This window comes from Poromitra crassiceps (genome assembly GCF_964638095.1).
Source record: "Poromitra crassiceps genome assembly, chromosome: 6".
Taxonomy (NCBI): Eukaryota; Metazoa; Chordata; class Actinopteri; order Beryciformes; family Melamphaidae; genus Poromitra; species Poromitra crassiceps.
The window spans coordinates 25,339,217-25,352,391 of NC_139627.1; positions in this window are offsets into that span (position 1 = coordinate 25,339,217).

A 13,175-nucleotide genomic window follows, 5' to 3' on the forward strand; every position below is an offset into this window, starting at 1 on the left:
CTCTCTGGGTCTGATACACTATGTTACTTCATGCTGCAGATCTCTCTCTGGGTCTGATTCACTATGTTACTACATGCTGCAGATCTCTCTCTGGGTCTGATTCACTATGTTACTGCATGCTGCAGATCTCTCTCTGGGTCTGATACACTATGTTACTACTACATGCTGCAGATCTCTCTCTGGGTCTGATTCACTACGTTACTGCATGCTGCAGATCGCTCTCTGCATCTGATTCACTATGTTACTACTACATGCTGCAGATCTCTCTCTGGGTCTGATTCACTATATTACTACTACATGCTGCAGATCTCTCTCTGGGTCTGATTCACTATGTTCCTTCATGCTGCAGATCTCTCTCTGCATCTGATTCACTATGTTCCTTCATGATGCAGATCTCTCTTTGGGTCTGATTCACTACTGTACGTTACTGTACTGCATGCTGCAGATCTCTCTCTGGGTCTGGGACACTATAGCTATAGATTCCAAATCGGAATCCTGGCCAGTGATTGCTTCTCCAAAAATCCTGGGGTTCTCCCGAAATCCTGTTGACTTTTGAAAACGAACCACTCTCTCATGTCCTGTCAGTCATTCAAATTGTGACCCCTAGACCTGCCCTCAAAACAGCAGTGAGGGCTGTGAAGTGGCACTGACTCTTTCTGTAGTATGTAGAGTGCAGTGATTCAGTGTAATATTTGAGTCTGGGGAGAGACTGATATCGGTGTAACACTGTTTGTGGTTATGGAGGCAGCTTGCCTGTTGGCCTGTGTGCTGTTGTTTCTGAGCAGAATGTAACTCGTCATTACATCATCAAATACAACACACTGCTATGAGGCAATCCTGTGTGTGTGTGTGTGTGTGTGTGTGTGTGTGTGTGTGTGTGTGTGTGTGTGTGTGTGTGTGTGTGTGTGTGTGTGTGTGTGTGTGGCACAAAGCAGACACACAATGCTTTACAGATATGGCTGTTAGGGAGCCTTGTAATGTGGAATAGCTTGTCTTGTATTAATAAGTCCCTCTGACTTTTTTTAATGTAATAAAACATAAATTACTTAATATATGTTCAGAATATTTTTTATAATGTAATATATTTGTCAGTATTATATTATCAGTGAATTAAATCTGGTTTTATCTTCTAATGTTTAGAGCCATTTAAGAACTGGATTGAAAGTCACTTAAAGTCTGGTCTGGAGTATGGATCTTACTGTATAGTGAGGCGAGGTTGATGTAAGGCTTCCACTGCTTCACTTAAGCATGTAAAACACTGTAAACATGGCGGGTATTTGTTGTCTTACCTGCTCTAACAAGCTGCAGGCTGTCACCATCACGCTACCTGTTTTCCGCCTCCTCTCATCTCTTTCAGCTAATCCAGCTCTGTGTTTGTGACTTACAGTACTGGATGGAAACCAAAAAACAACTCAAACTGTTTTCACAGGATAACTTCAGCTCGCAACCCCCAAATGTATTGTTTATTTTTGACTGTATTGTTTGTTTTACTTGCCTACTTTCTCGCATTGTTTTTTCGATCAAGTTTCTTTCTGACCTATTCCCCTCCCTGCCGGACATGACCCTGACCCTGGCCAGCACTAGTGTAGTGACAAGGACAGTACCCTTAATCCGGCTTCCCACCCGCAGACATGGCCAATTGTGCCTGTATGGACCAAGCCGGAGGTAATGCGGGGGCTCGAACCCATGACCCTCGTGTTGGTAGGGGGGGAAACTACCGACGCACTACCGGCCGGACGCCCAACCGCCAACTGACTTCTCATTAGCCAGGCACACATGTGGCTACTCCTATTTGAAGCACTTTCCACAAACTGGCAACCGTGTTGACCCTCCCTCTCTGCGCTCATCTCCCCTGCCTCGGAGGCCCTAAGTGGATTAAATGGATTCGAAACAGTAGCTGCAGCCACGCTAATAGCATTGCTTGAATTTTAAGCAAGCCATGGTGGATTGACTCAGACACTAAAGAGCAGTGTTATTGTAACCGAGATGAGCAAAGCATTCGCAATGCCTCACCCACACAAGGAGGCAGTGACAAACTCAACTTTGGTTTGACATGACTCAGACATATTTTGTGCCGATATTAAATATCACTAATGCAGTTAATTAACTAACTAACTAACTAACTCACTCACTCACCGCTCACTTGGGCCTTTTATGCCCTGGGCTGCAGCTCCTTCCAAGGATGTAAATTGGATTGTGACGTCATAATGATGTCATAACCGATTAGATCGGTTAGAATGGCACAAAGCTGTGATTGGTTCCAATTGTCCAAATTGCACCAAATCCGACACTGCACTTCCTCAGGTCCCCAGCAGCACACCCGCCACACGAACAGTTCTCGAGATATGTAAAGGATACACATTACACACACACATTTTAATAAACAGCTACAGTATTCTATTTTAATAAACAGCTACAGTATTCTATTTTAATAAACAGCTATTCTATTTTAATAAACAGCGGATATGAGTCAATCTAAGAGAATAGCCCGGCTCACATATTCCAAGCAGTGACATCACTGTAGCATTCTGATGCTGTCGCTCCTTCTTTTCCCATTTCCATGGGGGCGCTCACAAAGTGCGTGGCTGTGATCTCCGTGAGAGAGAGAGAAGGTGAGAGAGAGAGAGAGAGAGAGAGGGAGAGAAAGAGATGGAGAGAGAAAGGGAGGAAGGGAGAGAGAGAGGAAGAGAGAAAGGGAAGAAGGGAAAGAGAGAAAGGGAGCTGAAGGGAGAGAGACGGAGAGAGAGAGAAATAGGTGCAAAGAAAGACACAAAGCCATAAAGAAAAAGCTTGAAGGGTTGTGCCACAGGAACAGCAACAGTCTACAGTATACAGTACAGCCAGAGAGAGAGAGCAGCCAGCAAGCAGGCAGCCAGCAAGCAGGCAGCCAGCGAGTAGGCAGCCAGCGAGCAGGCAGGGAGCCATCCACAGACAAAGGATAGAAAATGAGCATTTTGTTCCAGCCTGAAGCTGGCCTCTACTGCGTCTGCCCTGATTGTCGCTTGTCCCCAGCTGATGTCGTCTTTTCCCGCTAATTTTAGACGGTGGCTAATTATGAGTCTGACTACAGGGCAGAGACCTGATGAAGACCTAATGCTGTGATGGGAAATAGAACCTGAAAACACAAATGCAGAAAACAAACATGGCGTCACCGAACAGAAGCTGTGTTCAAAACAGACGCGTGTGGATGAACAACAGTGGCTCTCCTTTCAAGAGTCTCCAGGTTTTCTTCCAACGACGGTGACAGCAGCTGATTTAAGTGAAGAGGACATAAGCTGCTTTAGCGCTTTCTTGCCTGGCTCCAGAGCTTTGCCCACCCCACCGAGTTGACTGAACAATTAGCTAATCAGCGCCATCGGCGGGACTAAAGGGCCTTTTATATTAGCTATGTCACCACCGACCATGATCGGTTATCGTGATCTTGCTAGCTTAATGCTAATGTTAGTTCATAGCTAATCCTCGTGGTGTAGCTGGCTATTTGATAGCGAGCCTAATTCTGTTTTGTTTGAGAGCGCGCTGTGGAGAGCTAAATATAGGCCTACTGTTTGTTATTATCAGAATAAATGCAGAATGGAGCCGCAAAGTGACCGTGTGCGTGTCATCCTTAACACAACGCAAGAGAGAGAGAGAGAGAGAGAGAGAGAGAGAGAGAGAGAAAGAGAGAAAGAGAGAGAGAGAGAGAGAGAGAGAGAGAGAGTGCAACGCTGCTGCTACAATGCAATACATCAATATACTTTACTTAAAGCATATGACCACTTATAGACGGTTTTCACGGAAAAGTCCTTGTTACGCTGCTAGCTAACCTGGCTCATGCTAATTCCTAGTTTACCCCACTAAGGTTAGTTAGCCCGTAAACTGGCGCTTCCCTACGTGTGTTTTAACGTGAAAGTGAAACTATCTGGGTGAATGTAATTCTATCTGAGGGGTATCATGCATGTTTGACTCACCAAGCCTTGTCGTTAACGTTGTCTACGCCTGGTGTTGTTCTCTTGGCTCTGCTGCGACCAGCCCACGCTTGGACAGACGAGCCCTGTTTCAGCTGCGTCGTCTGTACAACTTGGCCAGCTCGCTCTCGGTCTCGGTATAGAAGTTCAGGCGTTAGGGGGAAGTGTATCACCCGTGGTCCGTGTGTGTGAGGTTGTTGGAAAAGAGTCTCTGTTGTTTCCAGAGTCCGCCTCCGCATCCTCGCTCATCGTGGCGTGCGTACAATCCAAACGCTACCGAATCTCCGCCGCTGTCCAGCTGCAACCTGTTGGGGCTAATGAATCAAACACCACTCCACCCCTTTGTGTGACGTCAGTCTCTCCCTACAATATTCTAACCTGTCCAAACTACACCTAATCCTATTCTAATGGAACCACATACCCAACGATAATGCTCTATCGTAACAGTCCTCTACTTTAATGCCCCCCCTTTCCTGTCCATAGCAAACACTGCAGCAGGAAGGGGGTTCAATTTTGAATGTTTTTGTTGTCAAGATAAAACCGTCTATAAATGCAAAAAAATTAAATGCATTATAAAACTCATTCTGATGTATTACAACTATGAGAAGAATTATAATACACTATGATCCTTCCAGGAAAAAAAGTCAATGAGTGACCAGCAATTATTGAAGTATTATAATACTTGACCTTATAAGTCATATACGAGTGATCAGTGTTGGTAAACAAACGGCAGCTTATAATGGGACCCTATGAGGGCAGCATTGAATGTCTGAGGCTGTGCTTTTGACAAAATTCACTTCATTTTAAAACCTGCGACAGTTCACACAACTTTAACACGACATATTATACATCAGACTCTTGAGCTACTTCTGCTCTCACTCAGAATGTCAAAATATAAGTGATGTGATGTATAGTTTTTGAGATATTAACGTTTGTTTCTTCTGCTTATTTTGCTTAATATTGCATTTACTACTGTTTATTTTATGCTATGTGTGTTCTGTGAGCGAGCTACTGTAACTTGTCCCAATTTCCCCCCGGGGATCATTAAAGTCTTTCTGATTCTGATTCTGATTCTGATTTACTGCTGCGGTTCCGGGTGGCATATCCGGGTGTCGTGATGTCACGCTGATTCATCCTAAGTCAAACTGCTTTAGAATGTGTTATGATTGGTTAGGGAAAATCAAATCCCACTCCCCCACGGAAATCGGTTTTAGTGGAGTCAATGTCATAGTGAAGAATGAAATGGAGTCTAACGAGTTGACAGTTGAGTGTGATATCAGGCTACCTCGACGTACTTGAGAAGCACTGCTATTCCCACGCTTCACGCTTTCATGCTTCTTCAAATGCAAAAATGTGACTCTTCCTCTTTGTGATCATTACGAGGCCTAATTTAGACTGTTTCTCTGGACAGTGATTTGATTGGGGCTGATTGGAGTTGCTGCCACAGTGTGTGTTGCTGTGCTTAATGGCGCCTTTCTAAAGGCTTTATTAGAAGTAATTTGCACAGCGAGCGCTGACTGATATCTGGGCCGTGACCCTGTCTCTCACTCGAAGGGTACCAGAGGGAGTGGCAGTGGCAGTGGCAGGCAGAGTCGACTGTTTCAGCTTTGCACGGAATACATTGTGGAGCAGTGGGTGTGGGAGGAGAGGGAGGGGGCGGTGACAGCGCACAGTGATTCAAACCAGACGTGTCTCTTTGGGCATCGCTGCTGTGGCATGTTCCTAATGATTTCCTATATGTACATATTTCAGCCTAAATAATACAGGATTTTAAAGGGGAAACATAGCAGGATAATAAAAAACAAACGATTGACAGGCAAAAGAGCAACAGTGAGTTCCCAGGAGGCAGTATGACACAAACCATCATCGTCAGTGTCACTAATTCAATCACCACCACTGTTAACATCGCGACGGACAAACAATCATGGTCTTACTATGTATCAATCTTTTAAAATCGCAATAATATTTGCTCGTGACTTAAGTATCATGATACTATCGTATCGTGGGGACTTTGGTGATTCCCACCCCTACCTCCTACCTATGAGTTTTCCTTTGGGGACATAATTCACAATATATCGCTTATATCATTATTATATAATATTTTATCAGGAATTTGTATTTCCTCTCAAAGGTATATTATACAGTAAAGATAGAATGAATGTGTGAACACTTCTCAACTATGCTGTTAAACCTATTTACCAATGTTAAGTTACAAAAAATCTATCAAAAATCTTCAAGGCCTTGATTTTTGCAATTCAAATTCACAAACTTTCAAGGATTTCAAGGACCCGTGGGGACCCTGCACATTATATTTGTCAGCCAATCTAATCTAATCTGAGTCTACATAGAGTCTATTGTGTTGACACAGATGGTGCCCCAGGAGAATAGACTGTACATTCTGCATATTTATGATGAATTATAAAACCCTTCCACACTGAATGTGTTATGTAGATAGCATGGTGCACACTGGGACTGATACAATATTCATTGGTTAAAGGTGACGTGTGACAGCACTCCATATGGGTATGAATTCAGTGGCATGTGCTTGCATATTGTATGACACATACAGTAGCAGAGTGCATGCATTAGGGTTGGATCCATGTTATTTTGCTGACATGTCAGAGCAACATTACCATACTTTTTTTTTAGATGTCTGAATGCATTTCTCTACCTTCAGCCATCCATTTCCATCACTTTCAGTATGGTACAATAATGACCTTGAAACTTGCTTGAGACAGCTAATCCATCACAGTGAGCATCCCACTGGTTTATTTTTGTCACGGTTGCACCACGTTTTGGTTTAAAACCTGCAATGATTTGTAAAGTCTACTGTCCCTATCTTATGCCTGGTGCAAGGGCAAGGACAAGGGCAAGCGATGTCATTGCTAGTTTCTAGCACTCAAAATCTACCCTTTTTCTTTTAATTACCACTGGGTCAGTACATCAAAGGACGTGTTTCAGCGAGCCAGTGGTAATTAAACGGGGGGGGAAAGGGAGATTTTGAGTGCTACAAACTAGCAATGACCTTGCCCTTGACCTTGCATTGGGCGTAAGATAGGGCCCTACACCTCTTGTGGTGCGTTCACATGCTGGTGAGAAGCTCCGACATCCGGGACATCGGCTGCCAGTCACCATCGCATACACGCTCTAGTTGGATGGAAAATCAGGCAAATAATAAGCAAACATGGACATTGTAAAATGGATGTGTATTTGACATTGAAAAGCCGACTGCTGCTTACATGTCTGTGTAAGTATCATATGAAAATATGGACGTAGCTACCATGACGTCACCCATTGGTTTGTGGACTCCCATTTTGAAGCCTCGAGTTTGGCATTGTGACCGTCGCCATCTTGGACGAGAAGATCGCCGCCGCACCGCCTGCTATGCTCCGTGATCACCCAGCTGCGTGATAACTGGTCAGGCGACCTGTCAATCACACTCCAAAATATAGTCTGCTTTATCATCTATTTTGCTCTAAATCGGACCATAATTTACAAACGGAATATGATGGTGTATTGAAGAAGACTTGAAACTAGTGATTGAGACCATAAACTCATTAGTAAGGTGTTTACTGAGGTCATAAATCAAGTGAGAAGTAAGGTCAAAAATCCCATTCACTTCTATACACTCAGACTTCTTTTTGCAGCCATAGACTATAAACGGATGAGTCATTTACAAATTCACCCCCCGTACAGTTGTCATGAATGGTGAAATTAGCGACTGCATAGAGACCAAAGCCTATTTCCCCACCCCCTATTTTTTTTTTTACATTTTAACATGAATGGGGAATGACTCGCTTTTGGAGCCAGCCTCAAGTGGCCATTCGAGGAACTGCAGTTTTTGGTACTTCCGTGTTGGGTTCATTTTTCAGCAGCAGAGGTTGGGGCTTGGTATGGATGTGCGTTGGACTGGCATTGCGTGTAGCGCTGTGTGAGCTGCAGCACTCAGAATGTATGGGAGCAGCAGAGACTCTGTGAAGTGAAGCAAGTAAACATCAGGGCTCTCTGAACATGAACCTTCCATCCACTCACTGCTGCTTCTATAGCACTTTAATGTCCTCCAGTGTGAGACATGAGCTTACATGTTAATTACAATGAGTTCAGACTTTTTTTAAGCCTTTGTTATCTCGTGCCTGGAGTGTCAGACAGGGAGGGGCTGCACATGTTCGGGGCCAGTCAGTCTGTTCTGCCAAGTCCAGGGTGAGGGTAGGAATACAACATTTTGGATGAGAGTTGTCGCTCTATACAGTAGCTGTAAATATTTTTCGTTTTACATTCGGAGGAAGTATGACCCAGATTATTTCTCGTTTGGATTTACATCTTTTATTTGTCCTGAGGATGCTCCCCTGCCACAGTGTGTGCGGAGACGGAGTTCCCCCACCTCTCCAACAAGGTTATAAAAGTCCTCATCCCCTTCAGCTCAACATACCTGTGCAAGTGCGGGTTTTCCACATTGACCATGATTAAAAGCAAGTACCGGACAAGACTGCAGGTAGAGGATGATCTGTGTTTATTCCTTTGTACAGTCACTCATATACAGTATGCGCATCAAAGATGCAGACTCATTGTTCCCATTAAAATAGGGGGTGACTGAGCAAAATAAAGAGCCAAAATTGATCTGATTATTGCCGATTATTGTTTGTGTCAGTGTTGAGACATTGATATGAAAAGCAACGCTATGGTGCGCAGATATTGCAGAGAGCGCACATGGGTGAGTGAGACAGCTATGAAAAGCAGCTGTCTCAGCTATCATCACTGCACATCACTGCACAGTGATGATGTGCGGCTGTCCACATGTTCTGTCAGGGGAGGCTCACTCTGCCACACTTTGAAAAGTCCTGGTTTATGTGATCAAATAACATCATGATCCAGTAGGCCTCCAGGAATTGTGTGAGGAAGCACCTTTTTCCAAGCTTTGTCTGGGGGGAGGCCCACAGTCCCAGACTTTGAAACCCCCTGTTCTAGACAAAGTTTTGGCCTGAGTATCAGCAGTCATATGATATTGATGGTAAAGATTTTTGACAAGGGGACATACAGTACCTGGCAACAGGACGTCTCTGAAGATAAAATGCAAAAATTTTCCTAAGGGACTATTACTACAGTCGATCAAATGTTCCTGTGTGTGGAACGTGTGGAATGTTCCGCAGCACAGAGAGGGAGCTCGCTCTGCCTGATACAAACACATGCTTCTGATTTATGGATCTGTGTTTTTCAGACGGACGGATTATTTTCTCGACTAATCAATCTCATCATCAAAAAGGTGAAAATGTCAATCACTTTTTCCCCAAAGCCCAAGATGATATCCTCAAATGTCTTCTTTTGTCCTGACCAACCCAAAGATAACCAGTTTACTCGCATAGTACATTTTTGTATTTTTTAATTTAAAATTAGTCTAAAAATGCTTAATCGATTATAGTTGGCGATCACATTTCTGTCGATCGACTAATTGACTAATCGTTGCTCTAGATACATTGATGATGCTTGACCCTTCTTTTTGTCACGATGCAGTCTTCCCTATGACCTTTGACCCCACTGGTGAAACCAAGACAAGAGCTCCAGGAATGTGAATACATTTGATATATACATCCATTTTATACACAGTGTAATATGATGAAAGCTTAAATTCCAAATGTACAATATCAGAATGTATCCTTTTACTGTAATCGCCAGTTTTAATGAAACAATTAAATTGGACTTTGATAGTATTAGCATGTCTGTTGCTGTTGTGTAATCTTAGCAGCCACACTTCTGATTATGATGATGATGTGTATACGTGCGCATGTGTGTGTGCATGTGCATAACACAAACAATCCAACTTTCCCAATGTCCTAATACCGTAGGTGTTCAAGAATGTGTGTCCAAGTGTCCATTTCTAAGCACGCAAATGTGAGTAGGTCTGAGCTTGTGCGTGTGTGCATGCACGCAGGTGAGTGTGTGTGTGTGTGTGTCTGTGTGCGTGTGTGCGTGTGTGTGCACCTCTGATGCTGTTGTGTGTGAATGATTCAGGGATGTCAAGTGAGCTCATGAATATTAAACAGGACACACATTCAGCTGTGAATATTTCATGACGCGTGAAAGTGAGCAGAAATGCTCGGCGGAGTCGAGCATCAAGCAGGCGCCTCCGAAAGGAAGGGAAGGATGGAGGGATGGATGGATAGAGGGATGGATGGATGGATAGATGGAAGGTTGGTGAGTGTGTCACACACACACACACACACACACACACACACGTGTGCGCACCCGCGCACACATACACACACACCGCTCAGGTACCACCTGCGGAGAGAAAATGGAAAGATGGGCAAAAAAGAAGGCAAGATTGAACGAGTTGAACAAGAGAGCAGTTTGGTAGATATAAAGCGAGACAGAGAGAGTGAGACAGAGAGCCAGCCATTGGAGACGGTACATAGCTCAGGGTGTTTGCGTCTGTTTATATTTCAAGTAACTGCCTGCTCTGGCCCATTAAATATATGATTCTACCTGGATAAGGAACGTGTGTCAACAGCGGTTCAGCTCTGCTGAGATGTATGGAGGGCTAATGGGCTACTCAGAGAATGTGAGCGGGAAGACTGCAGCGGCTCTGCCTTCTCACTTTACATAAGCCCTGAATCAACCTCATCCCTCTTTTTCACTCTCCATCTTTTTTTTTCTTTTTCTTCTTCTCCTAGTCAAGAGGAGGCTCTCAATGCATGTGGTGCGCCCGCCTGGTGGAAAATTCAATTGAAAGCTTTTATTCGCATGGCAGTTCTCCCTCTAAATAAAAATAATTGAGGTGAATCTGCGGCTAATAGCCAGCGGTCTGCGTGTGACACAGCCGAGCGGGAGCGCTCTCTCCTTAGCTTTGTCACAAGGCTTTGTTTCATCAATCCTCTGCCATCGCGCTTCATAACCCCGCCCGGGGACCTAATGCTGCCTGCAGTGTGTGTGCGTGTGTGTGCGTGCGTGTGTGTGTGTGCGTGCGTGCGTGCGTGTGTGTGTGTGTGTGTGTGTGTGTGTGTGCATGTGCTCGCACGCGCGCATGTGTGTGTGTGCTAGGGATCCACGATGATATCGGCACTGTCATCGGTATCGGCCGATATGAAAAGAAATATTGACATCGGCCCGAAATGAAGAAACATTTCTGCCAATATGACTGGCTCATAAAATGACCTTTGACTAATGTTTTAATAATTATGGTTTAATTATGCTTTAATTATTTAATCACTTTATTATGTGTACATGTTGCAAAGCATTCAATTTATGTCTGCATCTGCAGTGGGCCATCTTGATAGGAGTATAGGCATAACAAAATGTTAATTCCACTACAGGAGAGACTCGATGTCCTCTGAATTTAGGTGGGGGGGGGGAATGTGTGCATATATCGGTATCGGCAATCGGCCAAAAGATTTGGAAAATATCGGATATTGGCGAAATATCCAATATCGTAGCTCCCTCCCGTGCATGCTCGGCTGTGAGCCGGTGTGAGCTTGTATCATCATTCTACCTTCTGTTCAGAGTTGATAACGTGCCAGAGGTACAAACAGAGCCAATCTGTTGTGAGCCCCACAGCTACGCTAAATATGTTTACCCACCGCCGCTTTGTCCAATCAGCAAATTTACTATCGAGATGCACTGTATTATTTCATTGTGAAAGCGCATGTTTTTGGGGGCTTAACCGAAAGTCTCCCTGAACTACATGTGGTGGTGTGTAGGCCTTAATGAAAAAGCATTGATATGATTGTATCTCAATTAAGCAGGGTGTGTTGTGGGGCTAAGTTGATTTCCTGTTGTCAGATTTGAATAATGTTGATTACTGCAGAGCGGAGTGGGCTGAGAGAGAGAGAGAGGGAGGGGGAGAGAGAGAGAGGGGGAGAGAGAGGGAGGAAGAGAGAGAGGAGAGAAAGGGGGGTGGGGCAATGTGACGTGTCCGGCATACTGAACGAGCATTACAGTACACTTTATACTCACGCATCCTGGAAGGGGTTAGGGTTAATGTACATGAAATGTCTTTTCCCAGGGTGGTGAAGGCATGACCCGCCCTACTCTGCCTCTGATTGAGGTTAGGTTGCATGAGGAGTGATGATTGGTTAGGGTTAGGGATGAGGAGTGATGATTGGTTAGGTTTAGGCATGGGGAGTGATGATTGGTTAGGTTTAGGTTTAGGCATGAGGAGTGATGATTGGTTAGGTTTAGGCATGGGGAGTGTTGATTGGTTAGGTTTAGTGTAACCCACGTTGTTCTCCCTGCAGCTGGGGATCGAACCTCCGGCATGGAAGGCGGATGCTCTAGCAAGGAGGCTAAAACCCATGAGCTTTAACATCTGACGCTAGAGCCTCTTTTGAGAGTGCGGTTTACTTACTGCACAGCAATATGCAACAGTATCCTGAAATGTTCTGCAGACAAACCATTCAAAATACATACTACAGCATGCGCTGGGACGCGTCATCAGTGATGTTAACTGGGGTCGTAAGGTGTTTCGGGTCTGTCAACATCATACACCCTCGCCCAGTAGACTCAGTCGAGGCCGATTAAGACCCCGACCCTCGTCCCAGAAGCAGCCGCTCACGGATCTGCCTTCCTACTCTGTCTGCAACGTTGCCCGCGGAAGGGTTGATCACGCCCAATCCGCTGCAATAGAGTTAGTGCTACACCGCAGTATTGAAAGACCCTTCGGTGCATGGAGGGTCTAAGGCCCTGTGGATGACTCCAGGCCGGGCTCCTCCTTCGTCTCACCAGACCCTCCCGGGTCAAAGGCAATCCTACCATGGGTAGCCTACCATGGGCAGAGAGGATGCCTCAAGAAGGCCTGTGCGCTGCACGTCATTCGCCTGCGCCGAGCACCTCGCTCTAGCCTGAAGGACCCCAGGCCGCGCCGATCTTTACACAGATTTTCAGGAGGCTAATCCGTAGCGTTTGTGGATTTCTCCCTCACGAGAGAGCCAGGCTGGGGTGCTAAACCCATCCCGTACCGGAACCAAATACAAACCCCCCTTCTTTTTACAACCTTTATTTATTCAGAGAATTCAGATTTTTTTTTGGGGGGGGGGGGGGGGGACAGACAGGAAAGGTGGAGACAGAGAAAGAGGGGATGACATATGGTAAAGGACCACGGGTCGGATGTGATTTTGCTTATGTGATTTCTTGGAATATATCATCCCTAGTTTAGATTCCCCCATCATCCCATGTCCTAACCCCAGGCTCTTGTCTTCCTCAGGTGGGATGTGATTCTCTGTCTAACTGGATGCTTCCATC